This window comes from Lynx rufus, unplaced genomic scaffold (genome assembly GCF_022079265.1).
Source record: "Lynx rufus isolate CCGP_SWC_20201006 ecotype Redwood Valley unplaced genomic scaffold, mLynRuf1.p SCAF_6, whole genome shotgun sequence".
NCBI classification, from domain to species: Eukaryota; Metazoa; Chordata; class Mammalia; order Carnivora; family Felidae; genus Lynx; species Lynx rufus.
In genome coordinates, this window is record NW_025814878.1 from 77546970 (window position 1) to 77564111 (window position 17142).

The 17142-nt window shown below is 39.9% G+C and overlaps 1 pseudogene; it reads left to right on the forward strand.

The window, feature by feature from the left end:
• Positions 1–11282: 11282 nt before the first annotated feature.
• Positions 11283–13165, forward strand: LOC124528094 (E3 ubiquitin-protein ligase TRAF7-like; annotated as a pseudogene).
• Positions 13166–17142: the final 3977 nt, after the last annotated feature.

Here is a 17142-nt window from a genome sequence, read left to right on the forward strand (position 1 = left end):
GGGCTCTCTGTGCTGAAAGTGTGAAACCTGCTTGGGATTCTCTCTCTCTCTGCCTCCCTCTCTGCCCTTCCCTCACTCCTGTGTAGGCATGCATGCTCACTCTCTCTCAAAGAAAACCAAAAAAACAAAAAACACTTTAAAAAAATCACACAGTATTATAAACAACTGGTTTCCAAGTTCCAAATAGCTAATTTAAGAATTATCAAAAGAGAGGCACACTGGGTGGCTCAGTGGGTTAAGCATCTGACTCTTGGTTGCAGCTCAGGTCATGATCTCAAGGTTTGTGAGTTCGAGCCTCACAATAGGCTCTGTAGTGACAGCATGGAGCCTGCTTGGGATTCTCTCTCCCAATCTTTCTCTGCCCCTCCCCTGCACGCTCTCCCTCTGTCTCTCTAAATAAATAAATATTATAAATAAATAAATAAATACATAAATAAGTAAGTAAGTAAATAAATAAATAAAATTATCCAAGAAAGTACAAGCCATCTCTAAGTTGGGAACAGATTTTTAAAAGGGTTTCAGTTCTTCACATTCTAAAGTAAGATAAATGTTTATCACTCATTCCTAAAAGTTAATAATCTTTGCCAGCCCCTGTACTGGTGCCAGGGCACAACATCTGACCGAACATATTATAAACAAGTAATCTTAATGCCTTGTTAGTATTCTTTACATAGGCAAAAATGCCTCAGATAAACTTAGCACTGGCACAGTACCTCAATCTGAGATCTACTGCTATCTATTTCTCCCTCTTTTAATCCTATCCTACAGATACATAAAGATGTTTTCACTTAGCATATATATCTATTTCATGGCTTTTAAAAGGCCCACAAAGTTCAAATACATTAAGAGATTTATAGCAATATTAGGCTCACAGTAGTGAGTCAAGGAAAAGTTTTGGTCAAGTTTTTGGGGCAAGAGCAGCCAATTAAAGTGTGCATACAGCTGCTTCTTATCTAATTAGTCTGGAGTGATTTGTCAACAAATAGGTCAAGAACTGCCATGAACAGTTATTTGAAAATAGAAGAGGCAGATACATTTTAATACACTAATCTACAGATTTCTCTGCATGCTGCATCTCTTCTGTTTAACCTCAATAAGAGTCTCTTCCAGCTAGAGACAACCTGTCAAAACTGTAGCTGAGGAAGAAGGTTTCAGCTCATTAGAACCCTACTCATCACCATCTTAAGAAGTTTCTGGAAAACTGAAAACTTAAGCAGGGCAGTTGAGGCCTGCACGAAATAAATCCAGACAGGCAGAATTCTGACATACCATTCCTGATCTAGTAAGGCCACACCGAGCATTTTTGACCCACTTTAAAAAAAAAAGAATTGTGTTTACACATGAAAACTTTCTTTGATTTCCAAGATTCAGTAATCAATTTTAATTTGTTTTTAATGCTTTATTTTTGAGAGAGACAGAGAGTAAGTGGAGGAGGGGTAGAGAGAGAGAGAGAGACACAGAATCCAAAGCAGGCTCCAGACTCTGAGCTGTCAGTACAGAGCCCAACATGGGGCTCAAACTCACAGATCGTGAGATCATGACCTGAGCTGAAGTCGGACTCTTAACCACTGAGCCACCCAGGCACCCCTGTCAATTTTAAATCAAAGAGAAATTCTCAACCAACCAAGAAGGAATTCAGCCCATTGGTATTAGCATATGGAAAAAAAATATGTGGATAAACTCAGACTGAGAAAAAAATCAAGGTTGTTTGCTGGTCTGATTTTTAAATACGTGCATAAGAAAGTGTAAGGGAACTTGAATGAAGTTTTTCTTTAACTTTTCTGGAGTCCAGCAAAGACTTACTTTGCTACATGCTTACTACATGCTTGCTAAAAGTTGAATATTGAATATGCCAGAGAATAATATTGATTCCAGTAGGCACATGTCATGACTTCACTGTCATGAGTTCAAAACTATCAGTGGATTGTCCACCTTTTTTTTTTTTTTCCTGGTGGGATGCAGAGATCATGGATCCATGGTCATCCATAGCAGGAACCTTGGAATTCACAATAATCCACCCAGCTCTACTCCTGTCACTCAGAATGGGCATCAGCAGGCCAATTTTGCCTTTTCTTGAAACCCCTGAGACTAGCCAGCAGGTCTCTCAGTAACTTTTACCAGGCCTGCTACAAGCCCCTCACTCTGCATGGAGACTGTGCACTCATCTGCATTTTAAGAAGCACACACTCCCTGCCTCTCAAGACCTGTCCAGAATTCTGCCCTCTTTTGCCTGATATTTCTATTAGCTTCCTGTGATAAGAAACAGAAAAATAGTGCTTAAGAGTGTATAGCTCTGGGATCCGGAGTGTTGGGTTCAAATTCTGGCCCCTGACTTACCAGCTCTGTGACCAAGGCTAGTTATTTAAATAATCTGTGACTATTTTTTTTATTTGAAAATGGAGGAAACTGTAGTCCCCTGCCTCATGGGGCTGTCATGAGGATAAATCAGTAGTTTTCAATGCAGCACACTGTATTACAAATATTTAGTAACATCCTCTTAAAAATCCTGAAATGAACTTCATAGATAATGCTATCTACCAGGGTATTCTTTTTTAAATTAATGTAATGCCTTAATTGTAATATAAAGAAGAAATTTTAAAAAAGGTAATTTGCAATATAATAACATCTGTCAATAAGCAAATGCTCCCATGTGATTATTCTAGAAGATATAATAAATTGCCCCATTCTTGCACATAAACACAGAATTACCATTAATGCAGCAGCTATAATAACCATAAGCCACATACTACAGGCAGAGACATAATGTCCAAAATAGTAAAAGACTGTCGATAAGGTTCCAAATAAAACAAAGTACAATCTTCTGATCTTCTCGTAATTTATATGATAGATACGGTCTTGGAAATGTCTGTATCTTAGAACTGCTTAAATTCAAATTACTTTCTGTTTAAATGCAAAAACAATAGTAGGGCCTAGGCTTAAAATTTTATAAAATTATAAAAATAGAAATAGCCATGGGACATTAGAGACACTTCTGTGAAAATTGAGTGAAGTCAGTTCTTTATTATGTGGGACAATCCCTTGCCTTGCAGGAAGTCTACCATCCCTGGCCCTGTCACAAATCACTATTAACTACAAAAACAATTCTGCGAATTTCCACAATGCCCCCAGGGGGCGATAACACCCCCATTGAAGAACGCGGTATTAAACGACACAAGAAACACAGAACGGCGTCTGCCACATGGTTATTGCTCAAGTTATAACTATTTTTGCTAATTCTTTCTACTTTCGACAGTGTCTTCTGCCACACTCCGCAACTTGCCTCTGCAGGATACTCTCACACCCTGTTGGGTGCAAGCAAAGACACTGCTCTGTAGGGACTTGTGCCCTGCATTAGAGCCAAATATGAACGTCAGTGTACACTTTGGACTGCATGGCTTAAAATGCTGGTATTTCTTCCAGCATTAGTAATAGGAAAACAATTAGCAAGCTCTCTACCACCACCTATCAAATGTGAGGAAGAAAGATTAAAAAGGTACAAAACTCAGGATAATCACAACCCAGAAGGACTTCTGGTGAGTCTTGTTTCTAGTTTTAAAAGCCCTAACAGGGAACTGATCGTGGAGAATCGTATTGCAGGGAGGTCAAGGAGTAAATATATAGATTTGAATTGGGGTTTTAAGAGCTTTGGAGTACTGCTTCTGTCCTCTGTCTTCCCACGTATTAAGTACGTATGCTATAAAGCAAATAAATGAGGTAACCTAGGATAGAAGACCCGTGTAACTTATCTCTAGGGATTTTTGGAGGCTTGTTTTAGGCAGGAAAATGGCTGCTGGGGCAGAGAAGCACTTGACAGAGGCAGAAGCCAACCAAGTGCTCGATGTTGCTCAAATTAAAATGGGACTTTGATAATATTCTGTCTACCTGTCCATTCGCATTCCTAAGTAACCTCATGGCTTAAAGATATACACCTAATTCTCAGACTTGGCCTGTCTTCACAACCTCATACTTGTTTATTCAACTGTACATACAGTACAACTTGGTCATCTAATGGGAATCTGAGAATTAGCATATTCACCATGTGCCTCAAGATGTGATACCCTGAGAAATATAATAAATATTTGTTGAGTAAATGAACAAACTAGTGCTAGACAGCGGTAGCTAGAGAAACCAGTGGTGTAGCCCAGGTGTGGCCAAGGAACCTTTGAAGAAAGGAGATAGATTTCTAAGCCTGCAGAAACCAGGAGTAGTTCACATTGCTGAGGAAGGCCTGTCTCCAGGATGGGACACCTGGGCAGGGTCCAGGGACCTGCGGAGCTAACTGAAGCCAAGATCTCTGAAACTGGTAAGTCTGATTCTGTGAAGAAGCATCTGATCTGTAGCTTAGCTCCAGTCTTGCAGTAAAGAATGCATCCAGAAAATAGGATCCCGACTATATAGATATGGACTGTGGTATAGAACCCTGGCCAAGGTACCCGTTCATTCTGTGTCAGAGCAGAGCCAGGACTGCTTTGTGAGAGGAATCTTGACTTTTCCCTCTCTGGAGGCAGCTTTCTATTGCATGTATCCTCATTAGGGGCTTGGACTTCACAAAAGGATGTTAACCTTATTCCCAGTTCAACCAATAGTTATTGCACATGGGTCATGCTGGTCCAATAACACAAAATACCTGCTCTTCAGGTGTATGGAATGGAGTATAACTTCATATTTTCCTCTGGACAGTACCTATTAGATGATCAGTTGTTAAAATGACATTTACAGAGGGTTGCCTGAAGGATTTGCCATCCAGCCTTCTTGCTAGACCTTCTGTTAAGCTAAAGAACCAGACCATGTGATTGTTTCATTTCATAGCAGTATTTTACTCAACTGCTCTGGGCCATGCTATATGTCTTTAGCATATATTGAAGAACATTATAAGGAAGAGCTCAATGGCACACCTCATTTTATTAGCTGTACAAATATTACTGATGAAGAATATTTTATAACAATTCATGGGAGAAGTCTCTCCAGGCTTAGCTATGAGAATATTCAGGCCTCTTCTAATGTACTGTCCTTTAAAAGAAAAAAAGTTTATTTATTTTGAGAGAGAGAGAGAGATTGAGAGCTAGCAGAGGAGGGGCAGAGAGAATCCTAAGCAGGCTCTGCACTGTCAGCGAGGAGCTGGATGCGGGGCTTGAACTCACTAACTGGAGATCATGACCTGAGCAGAAATCGAGAGTCAAACACTTAACTGACTGAGCCATCCAGGCACCCTAATGTACTGTCCTGTTTTATCTTGTGGACAGCATGAATCATGTAACTGATTAAAGTTTTTCTTTGGAGTGGCTGTTAGAATGTTTAGAAATAAGTTTTTCAACCATTTTATGTGAAGTTTGGATAATCATTTCATTGCAGGTTAATCTCTTACCTTAATTTTGTTTCTCTAATCTCCTTGATTATTTTTAGAAATAGCAGATATAATACTTGTGTACGTTTTATTGTTTTATAAATATTATATTTATAATATATTATATTCATAATGTTTATAATATAAATATTATATAATATTATATATTTATATGTTTATATTTATGTAATATATAAATATATTTATATTTAATATAAATATATTATGTTTATATAATATATTATGTTATATATTTATATATTTATTATATAATATCTATATTATAAATATTATATTTATGATATTTCACATTATATTTTATTTAGAAATTATTTAACATCTGTATATAACAATTTGTATTTAATCCATCCAAATAATATCTTTTTAAGAGAGAGAGAGTGTGCATGCCTATGTGAAATGGAAGGGAGGGGCAGAGTGAGAGAGAATCAAGCAGGCTCCATACTCAGTGTGGAGCTGGATGCAGGGCTCAATCCCATGACCCTGGGATCATGTCTTGAGCTGAATTCAAGAATTGGAAGCTCAACCGACTGAGTCACCTAGGTGCCCCCAAATGATATTTTTAAAGAATTATTTGTTAACTTACCAAAGCCATATGTCAACTATAATAATTTATTTTGCTAGATCTAATACCTATATCCTTTTTTAATGCCAGTTCATAGGTATGGTGCTTTAATTTCATACACAATTGTGAATTTTATGTCTTAGGCTATAGAGTGACTTATTTTATTCACCAAATTGGTACCAGGTGGTGTTCTGGTATTAATGTGTATAAATTAACATGGTTACTGCTCTAGTGTAGCACATATGGAGGTAGGGGACTACAGAGATATTAACTGTAAACAAGCAAACACTTTAATAAAATAATTGTCAATCAGAAGCCAAACATTTAAGATAATATACTGGGTTGGTGTGATGATGAATGGGAGTTCATAGACAGTTGAATAGAGATTTAAATGATGAGGAAAAGAAAGTCGAGCAAATATCTTTAAGATAAGAGAGCTCTAGAGAGAAGGGAAAAGGCAGTATGAGGCCTCTGTGTAAAAATAGCTTGATGTGTTTAAGGAATCAAAGAAAGCATAATTAACAAGGGGAAATGGTGTAAGTCAAGGAGGTTGGTAAAGGCCAATATAAAATAGAGATAAGGACTCTGCAGAGAATCAAAATAAATCAATATGAATTATGTCACTGTGTGGCTTTTTAAACTGAATAATGAGGAAAGAACTTTCTGAGGAAGTGACCTCTAAACTGGGACTAAAGGAAAGCTAAGCTGCTACAAAGGCCTGAAGGCCACCAAAGAGTCAAGTAAGAAAAGGACAAATAAGTGACCATTAGATTTGGCAAGTTGCAGGTTGTTCATGATCTTGAAAACCAAACCAGAGTCAATGGAATGGTGGAGAAAGAAGCCTGATAAGACTGCACTAGAGAGAAGTGAGATATATACCATGTTTAAGGACAGAGAAGTGAGATATATACCATGTTTAGGGATACGACTCAAGATAAATATTTCTCTTCTGCCCAATTTTGTCTCTACAGCCAAATAAATTCCAATGAAAATCTCCCAGGGTTTCATAATCTTGACATAAAATCCCTAAAATTCATATGAAAGCACAAAGAATTAAAAATGTCTTCACATATTTTGAAGAACGTACTGGAGGAGATGCTCTACCAGAGATTAAGAGTTCTTATGAAGCTAAAGTAGGATCTTGTGCTCTTTTTTTTTAAGTTTATTTATTTATTTTGAGAGAGAGAGAGAGAGAGAGAGAGAGAATCCCAAGCAGGATCTGCACTGTCAGCACAGAGCCCAATGTGGGGCTCCAACTCACAACTGTGAGATCATGACCTGAGCCAAAATCAAGAGTCGGATGCTCAACCAACTGAGCCACCAGGTGCTCCAGGGTCTTGTGCTCTTGATGCGGAATTCTACAAATAAAACACTGAACCACTGAAACAACTTAGAGATCCAAGAAATAGTATATGATAGAGGTGGCATTATAAAGCAGGGAGAAATGATCATCTATTCATTCAAGATGTTAAGACAAGTAGGCAAAAGATGAATAGGCAATTAAAAAATGGCCAAAAAAAATATAAAAAGATGCCCTAATTTACTAGATGTCAGGTAAATGCAAATTAAAATCATAGTGAAATAACAGTTCAAACTCACCAGTTTGACAAAATTAAAAAGGCTGATTCAGGGGGTTCTGGGTGGCTCAGTCAGTTAAGCATCTGACTTTGGCTGAGGTCATGATCTCACGGCTCCTGGGTTCAAGCCCCACGTCAGGCTCTGTGCTGACAGCTCAAAGCCTGGAGCCTGCTTCGGATTCTGTGTCTCCCTCTTTCTCTGCCCCTCCCCCAGTCACACTCTGTCTCTATCTCTCAAAAATAAATGAACATTTTAAAAAAAAGCTGATTCAAGTGTTGTCATGAATATAAAGTAATAACAGTATGAACAGTATATAACAGAATAAACAGTAAATCTCTCATTTACTGTTGGTGGGGTGAAAATTGGTATAACATCCATCAGTAGAGAATAAAGTGTAACTCTCAGTTGTGGATATATATTTGTGCAGTAGTAATATACAAAAACATGTATAGGCATTATGAGCACAAAATTCTGGTTAATGTTTACCATTGCAAATGGGAGAAAATGCATTTGAGAAGGATTTCAATTATATCTATAACATTTCTCCCTTTTTAAAAAATATTTATTTTGAGAGAGAGATGTAGTGTGTGTGTGCACAAGAAAGGGGCAGAGAGACAAGGGGAGAAAGAATCCCAAGCAGGCTCCGTGCTGTCAGAGCAGAGCCAAATGCAGGGCTTGATCTCATGAACCGTGAACTTATGACCTGAGCTGAAATCAAGAGTCGGTCACTCAACCAACTGAACCACCTGACACCCTGATGTAACATTTTTCTTTAAAAGTAAAGCAAATATAGAAAACCATTAAAATTTTATGAAGATGGACATAAGTTGTGTACATTCATAGGCATGTATTATATTATTCCCTAACTTTTCTCTGTTTGAATTATTTAATAATTTAAAAAGAATAAAAAGTGAAAACAGTAAAGATGTATTTTTACTGTATAGGGATATAAAAATAAAGTGATTGCTTAAAAGGATCAAGATAAGTTTTTTTTTGTTTTGTTTTGTTTTGTCTAGGGTAGAAGATGCTAGAGCATTTTGTATGCTAGTGTGAGTAATCTAACAGAAAGGGAGAAATTGGTTCACAAGAGAGTGAATAAACCACAGAAATGAAGTCCTTAAGCAGCAAAGCAAGACAGGATACTAAGTTTAAATGGAAAAGCTCACCTTTCACAAGCGAAGCTACACTCTCTCCCTTGTTATAAGAAGAAAGACGAAAGGTAAAGGCAGATACAGGCAGGTTGGAGGATTTGATGATGGAAGATAAGGGGAACAGAAGGACTGTCCATCTGACTGCATCTGTATTCTCAGTAAAACTGGAGGGCAGACAGGTAGAGTCTGGGGACAAGGTCATCAGGGTAGAGATACTAAGAACGTGATGGAGGCACCTGGGTGGCTCAGTTGGTTAAGCATCCGACTTCAGCTCAGGCCACGATCTCACAGTTCATGAGTTCAAGCGCACATTGGACTGTGCTGACAGTGCAGAGCCTGCTCAGATCCTGTCTTCCTCTCTCTCTGCCCCTACCCTCTCTTTTTCAAAAATAAAAAAACATTAAAATTAAAAAAAAAAATAAGAACGTGAGGAATGCTTTTTCTAAAAGTTGGAAAGGGAATTTATAAAGGAAATTCACAGAAATAAATGTCTAACTGACCTAAGCCAATTTGGTTAAAAACAAAGAAGTTAATTTTAATAGATAATAGTGGACACCAGGAGTTGAAAGTGGGTGAGAGTTTACTATTTCCATACAATCTTATTTCCAGGTTTTAGTAAAAGAATTCAACAAAAATTTTTCATACATACAGACCATAATTAAATTAACATTTATTAGTTAGCAGACCTTCCAATAAATCATATAGCCTTTTCTGTAAGCCCAGTGAAATCTCTTTGCAACAGATGGGAGAAAATTCTAGAAGAAGAATTCAGTTAGCCTTGTGAGCATTAGCAGTCAACCACAACACTCCAAAGAGATGGCTGGACAAAAAGGATCTGGACTGGATCTGGCTGGATCTGGACTGTCAAGGATCAAGCTTCCAACTTCTAACAATAAAGGGTGACTTGCTAGACTCATGGCGAGGCAGGGAGTATTTCTAGAGTATTTCAGTCAGTTCACAGTCTTCAACTGTTACTAATCTCACTAATGGATGCCTGCTTCTAACATCCATTATCTAATTAACAAGCCACTAATTTCACCAATGAGTATCCATCTCTGTCCTTCATTATGCTAATATCTTGAAATCTGGTGTTATTTGGAATTAGATTATTAAAGATTATAACAGCTGTCTCTGGATTACAGCCTGTTTTAGTAAATGTTGATTATCCCCTCCTTTCTCCTAGAGTATGCATTGCAACCAGGCAACTGGTGATACCTAACACGTAACTCAGACTCACACAGGGAGACACACACATGAATACATGTGCAGACATGTGTGCCTATCCCAAAGTATTTTGAAATAAGATGCAGACATCGTAAGATACGTTGTTCAATTCTCATTTGATATTTCCAGTCGCAAGTTTCACTCAGTATTTCTATTGATCGTTACCAGCTTGGGATCCTAGCTTGTAATGAGAGACTAGTCTTAAATCATTGGTTAACCATGAGACATTAAGAACTTCCTTAGCCTGTAGCCTGCCTAAGCTTCATTTTCCTCATGTGCAAAATGATAATAATACCTACCTAACGTGGATAATATGTGAATAAATTGAACAAAGTCATTCAGTGTTTTTTATTATGGTTAGACTGTATTGGCTAACATCTTTTGAAAGGTGCTTAACTGATAACTCCATTTCATTGTCTCTGTGTACACTGTATTGCTTTTAAATGACAAGCCCCTCCAGGGCAAATGTCTGTGTTTCATGCTCTAAAACTCTTTTGAGTCCTACAAAAATGAGGCAATTTTGGAAACTTCCTTTAAGGGTAAGTGCTTATTAGATAGAGCATCTGCTAGTGGGAATTTTGTGCTAGTGCCTCGCTCTCTCTCTCTCTCTTTCTCTCTCTCTCTCTCTCTCTCTCCACACCCCCGAACTCTGCTACAGATGCACATCTCACCCATGCCTCCTGCTCTGCCTATTAACAATATTTTTTTAAAAATGTATTTTGGCCCAGCTAGCTTGTCAAACTCATTCCGTGTCATCTTTCACTGTTACACTATATAAAGAGAAGTCTCATGCACTCTTTTCCACTACCCAATTACTCTGTAATGCACTGCAAGCCGACTTCCTTCTCCACTATGCTACTGAAATGCTCTCCCAAAGGTCATGGATTCCTCCCTATTATAGATCCAACTGCGTTTCCTCCGTGCTCATCTTCTTCATTCTTTTTGCAGCCCTTGACCCTGCTGACTATTCACTCTCCCTTGCTGTGCGTCTCAGTAGTCTGGCAGTGAGCATGGAGAAATTCAGACCTCAAAGATCTTTCAACACCGTCATTTAAACTGAGTGTAGTGTCTGTAAAATTCAAGTCATTGATGAAAGTTCCTGTGCTCTTACAATGTGCAACATTTATCATGACATTATATACAAGAGAATATATGTAACTTGCTGATACCAAATTTAATTTGTTGATTCTCTTAGTAGATGTGGCTAATAAACATTTTGAAAATGCTGTATTGTAAAATGCACACAGATCCCTTTCTAGGGAGGAAGCCAAGGGGGCCTGATAAAGCTGGACAGTGGCATTGTCCCTCCCTGGTGGCCACCGGTGTGAGACATTACGTGAGTGAGATACTGCTCATGAGCATGAGGTCAGGCAAAAGTCCCTGCTTCTCTGTGGAGCCTACCAACCCTTCCACCTCAGACCTCACTGGACGACCAGAATGGAGAAGATTTTGGGACCCACCTTTTCAGCTGTCACTACCATTGCAAAAGCCAATGAGACCTGCGTGCACAGACAGCACCACACGGTGCCCTCTTCCTCCAGCACCCACACCTGCTTCCCTCGGGATAAGGAAGACAGCGTGCCCCCATCACCACCCCGCAGTCTGAATCCAAATCGTGCGCTGCCATCTCTTCCAGCTGCCCGCGCTCTGAGTCCAGCCTGTCCCTGTGCTCCACCTTCTTGCTCCCAGAGTATAAGGAGGAGCTGGAGCCGCTAGTGTTTGCTGAGCAGCCCTCAGTGAAGCTCTGTAGCCAGCTCTGCTGCGGTGTGTTCAGGGACCCTGTGATCAGCACATAGAGGCACATGTTTTATCGAAGATTCATCTTAAGTCAGAGAAGTGTCCTGTGGACAACACCAAGCTGATGGCGGTAGTGAACAAAACTGCACTGGAGCATAGATCCAGGAGCTCTTCATTCTCTGCAGACATAGCTCTCCAGGGGTGACTGGCAGGAAGCCCACCCTCTTTGAGGTAGACCTCCTGTGGGGGCCTCTTTGCCACCAAGCTCAGTGCCTGGAAGGATCACAAGAGCTACTGTGACTGCAGGTCTGTGTGGTGCTCCAATGGCCCTAGCTGCCAGCCCCTCGTCCAGATGAACCTGGAGGACCCCTCAAGGAATACAGGTATGTCAAGTAGCCCCACTCTAAGTACAGATGCATGTTGGTGAGAAATCAGGACATGTATGAGATGGATTTGAAGGAGTTCCTGCAGCAAAAGGCTGATGGCTTCCACAAGATACATGTGGTGCTGACCCAAAAGGGCCAGGAGATCATTTTCTGCACTCCATGCTGGACAAGCTTTCACAGAAGATTGACCAGCTAGAGAAGAGCGTAAACTCAAGTTTGATGTCCTGGATTAAGACCAGACTCGGAGAGGACCTTATGGAGTTCTGGAGGAATATGTCCGTGACAAGCTATCCTACATCAATATCTGGCTAAACGTGGGCATCCTAGGATCCTATGACCCTCAATAGATCTTCAAGTGCAAAAGAACCTGCGTGGGCCAACAAGGCCCTGTCTGGTGTCTCTACATCTGCTCCACGGGTGACCTGTGGGACACCTGTGCCACCTACAAGTGCCAGAGGATGCTGGAGGGCCATGACAGCATTGTGCTGATGCTCTGCCTCCAGAAGCGCAGGCTTTATGGTAGCTCAGCAGACTGTACATCATGTGGGACATCCAGAACCTGCAGATGGTGAACATGATCCAAGCCCAGACAATTGGTATACACACTGGTATCCTCATACAACATCCTCTTCAGCTCCCTGAAGGACATCTAGGTGTGGGACATCATGGGCATTGAACTGAAGTTAAAGTAGATGCTCATAGGCCTCAACTCCTGGGTGCAGGCCCTGGTCACCATCCAGAGCTACATGCACAGTGGCTTCTAACCAGATAATCAAGATCTGGGACATCTGGACCCTCAACTGCACCCACATCCTGTAGATGTGGGTAGCAGCATCTACTGTATTGGCACAATGGATGGCCACATTGTCAGTGGCATCTAAGAGAACCTCATCCACGTATGAGACATCAAGTCTAGGTAGCAGGTGCCGATCCTAACAAGCCTCATTGGCACCACGTGTGCCCTGAAAGTCATCTTGATGCCAGACCAGACCAAAGTCTCCAGCACATCCTATGATAGGTCTCTTGGGGTCTGAGATGAATGACATGATCTGCACGCAGACCCTGCTGCATCATCAATGCAGTGTGACAGGGCTGGCCATGTGCCAAGGACCAGCTCTTCTCAGGGGTTGTGGACAGCACTGTGGAAGTTTGAACGTGCTAAAAGAAAATCCAGGCTGGGTCTTGGCTTATTCTTGGCCTGAATTAGGCCTGTCCACACCAGGCTGGCCATATGAGTGGTCTCAGGGTCTCTTCCTGCCTTGTGGTGAGCAGGCTCAGCCTGCCAGGCAGTTTCCTGCCTGCCCTATGCCCTTCAAGCCTTTCTCTGTTTGATTCTGTCCTTGTTCCTCCTCCTGAGGTGCCAGAATACTGGACGAGCCCACCCTTCTGTCCCCACCCCAACTAGACTTGTGGGCCTTTTTATTCACCTTTTATACTATCTTTAGACTATATATATATATATACACACATATATATATATGTATATATGTGTGTATATATATATATGATTACTTTCTGATTGAAATAAAAGCTGCATAGACTGTGAAAAAATAAATAGAATGCATATAGATCAACACTTTTAAAATTAAAAAAAAAATACTTGCTTTTATAGTGTCCAGCTTATAATTATTTTTCCCAAGGAGGGACGAGTTCAGTTTATTATCCATTACCATATTTATTACCAAGTATTTGGAGTAGGGCAAGAAGGAGAGAGAAAAGAGCTCTGTGCTAAGAGTCTTGGGAGAAAGGCTGGCCTGCTTTGTCTCTAGAAGAGGAAGAGACCATTCAAGTCCTCCCACATCAGGATTCATCAAAAAAGTCTCTGAGAAAATAATGAAGGTGGATGAGGATGCAGGGCCTTTGTCCCTCATTAAAACTGTCATCCCATGTCCCTACTATTGCCTGCCTCCATGTTTGCCTCTTTTGTCAGATTCCATCTTTTGTTCCTCCCCTCATTGTGGCCTAGGCAACCATTTTCGTTTAATCCTGTGGTCTTTAGCTGACTGCCAAAATGAGATGATCAGGAGGGTAAATGCAGAAGACAGGAGCCCACCTTAATGTTTATTTATTTTTGAGACAGAGAGAGACAGAGCATGAACGGGGGAGGGGCAGAGAGAGAGGGAGACACAGAATCGGAAGCAGGCTCCAGGCTCTGAGCCATCAGCCCAGAGCCTGACGCGGGGCTCGAACTTACGGACCGCGAGATCGTGACCTGGCTGAAGTCGGACGCTTAACCGACGGCGCCACCCAGGCGCCCCAGGAGCCCACCTTAAATGAAACTGTAAGTGATGTTACCCTTGTGTTTCTTTCTGTGTGTTTTATCCCTCCTTCCTAAGATATGGGTAATAACATAGGGGAAACTTTCAGAGCTATGTGGTGTGAATCTTGTATTAACAAGAAAGACACCTAGAAGTACAGAAGAGGACACTGGGTTTTTGTCAGAGATAATAGAACCAATTCTCCCCAGATCAAGGCTTTAACACTCGTAGCACTGCCTACCTGCCCCTCCTAGGATTCATTTCTTCTAGAAGTGGTTCATCCACTCTTCATTAGTCACACATTTTGATGGTGATGAAATACCTCAAGAATCCCCTTTGCCTATCTGAACTGCAGGGACAATCCCTAGAATGCTAAGCAGACTGTTGCCTGTCTACCAAAGAAAAGATTCCAGAGATGGAAACTTACCAGATTCCTATGTAGCCACTTTACCCATGATGTCCAAATCAGTAGATGAAATGTAAAAGAAAAGACCAATGCAAACGCTAAACTTTGGATGTGAGCCTTTTCATTAGCTTCTCTTTTTATTCAATGTTGTTGTGATACTGTGATTTATATTAAGAAATAAATATTTGGTCTTTGTCGCCCATTTCCAACACAGAACTCTTAATACCCTTTGGAATCTCCTAAGTGAGGAGAGCCAGAAAGGTGCTTTTTGCTATGTTAATGAGTGGCTCAGGACCCCCACCTCTGAATGGGGACTGGTTGCCAGGGGAGCCAACCATGTGATTAGAGGGTTGGAAATTTCAGTCCTACCCCCTTGACCTCCAGGTAGGGAAGATGGGCTAGCAATTGAGTTCAATCACTAATGATTTAATCAATTGTGCCTATGTAATGAAGCCTCCATTTGGTTTTTCAAACCCAAAAACAAGGCTTGGAGAGCTTCCAGGTTGGTGATCACATGGAGATCTGAGGAGAGCGGCATACGTGGAACTGGCGTGGAATTCCGTGCCCTTTCCCCATACTTTGCCCTATGCATCTCTTGCATGTCTGTTCCTGAGTTATATTCTTTCATAATAAATGGGTAATCTAGTAAGTAAAATGCTTCCGTGAGTTCTGTGAGCCATTCTAACAAATTAATTGCACACAAAGAGGGGTTATTGGAACTTTCAATCTATAGCCAGTCGGTCAGAAGCCCAGGTGACAACATGGACTTGCAGCTGGCCTCTGAAGTGAGGAGGGGCATGGTCTTGTAGAACTGAGCCCTCCACCTGTGGGACTTGATGCTATATGCAGGGAGACAGCGTCAGAATTGAATTGAATTGCAGGGCACTCAGCTGCTGGTTGCTGAGAATTGTTTGTATGAAGGAGACACCCCCCCACACACGCACACACAGGAATTGGTGACCAGGACCCACTAGTTGTTAATTTGTCTGAAGAGTGTCAGTTACTTTCTTAGCATCTGTTTTCCCTGTGAAAGGAATGTAATGAGGAGAATAAGGAGAACATAGGCTTTGGGAATCAGAAAGATCTAGGTTGAAAACCCTGCTTCCCCTTTACTGGTGGCATATTTGGGAAATATACTTACCAACTCTTAGCCTCAATTTCCTCATCTGTAAAGCAAAATAAAAATAGTACTTAACCTCATAGAGGTGCTAGGAAGATGTCATCTATGCATATAAAGTACCTAATTGAGATCTTGGCATTTACTAGGAATACAAAAAAATTATATCTATTTTGATTTACAAATGGAATAATTTCTTTATGATATTAACTGATTCATTTTGGTAACCATTTCTCATTTTTACTGAATTCAGATGAAAGAATACATCTGCAAAAACATACTGCCCTCTCTACCCTACCTTGTACATTTTAAATGCACCACTGAAATTCTGACAGAAAATAAAGGAGAATGCTTACCTCTTTAAGAATATATAATGATTGTTGACAGTCACCAGCTTGAAGAAGCACTTCTGGATTGATTAACAGTGACCCATAATTAAATATAACAGTACTTAGAAAAAGACCTGATGGTCCCAGAAAGAATTGTTTCAGGAGTAATGAGTGTTTATCATTTTTATTTGCTTCCTAAGTGGCAGTTATCAACATTAGCTACCCAGATTTTTTAATTAAAAATGGAAAAAATTAATAAGGTACTGCTGTCAAGAGAAACTTTTAAATATTTGTCATAATATAAATTCAGTATCTCTATAATCATGTAAATGACATAGGATATTTTTAAGAACACAAAGTTATCTATACCACATTTTCCTTTAAACAACATGTTTTATTAAGGAGACTATGAAGTGGAAATTGTTTTTACAACTTAAAATTGTTGCTTTCTCTCTTAAAGAAAAAGTACTTATGTTTCACAATAGAGTTAGAAACATAAATACAGCACAGGATACAGCAAACAGAGAGAAAATATTTTGTTAGCAGCCACCAGCTTTCCAGCCCATATGAATATATATATATATATATATATATATATAAATATTTATGTGTATTTATATATGTCTGTATCTATTCTAAGTCCTCATATACTTTTTATTAGATGTGGTTATTTAAAAGTCATTTTTCACCTACCTCATTTCTCATTTTCATATATGCTACTCTAAGTAAGACACTACACCAATTTGATGATTCTAATTTTCTTTAATATCACCAAAATAATCTGTAGTTAAAGAAGAAAGCTAAAAACCCATTACTGCCAGATACCCCCAGGAAATAATAATAAAGGATTATTTTTTAAATAGGAAGCCATAACAGTAAACAGAATGAGAAAGGAGAAAACAGTAATAAAATTTTAGAATTTCTGCAGCAGGTAAAGCCATTAGGTCATTTGAACCAGTTCTCCTGCTGAGGAAATGTAGACAAGCTGGGTGAAATCTAAAATCATCTTATTGAAGGGAGTAGAGAACT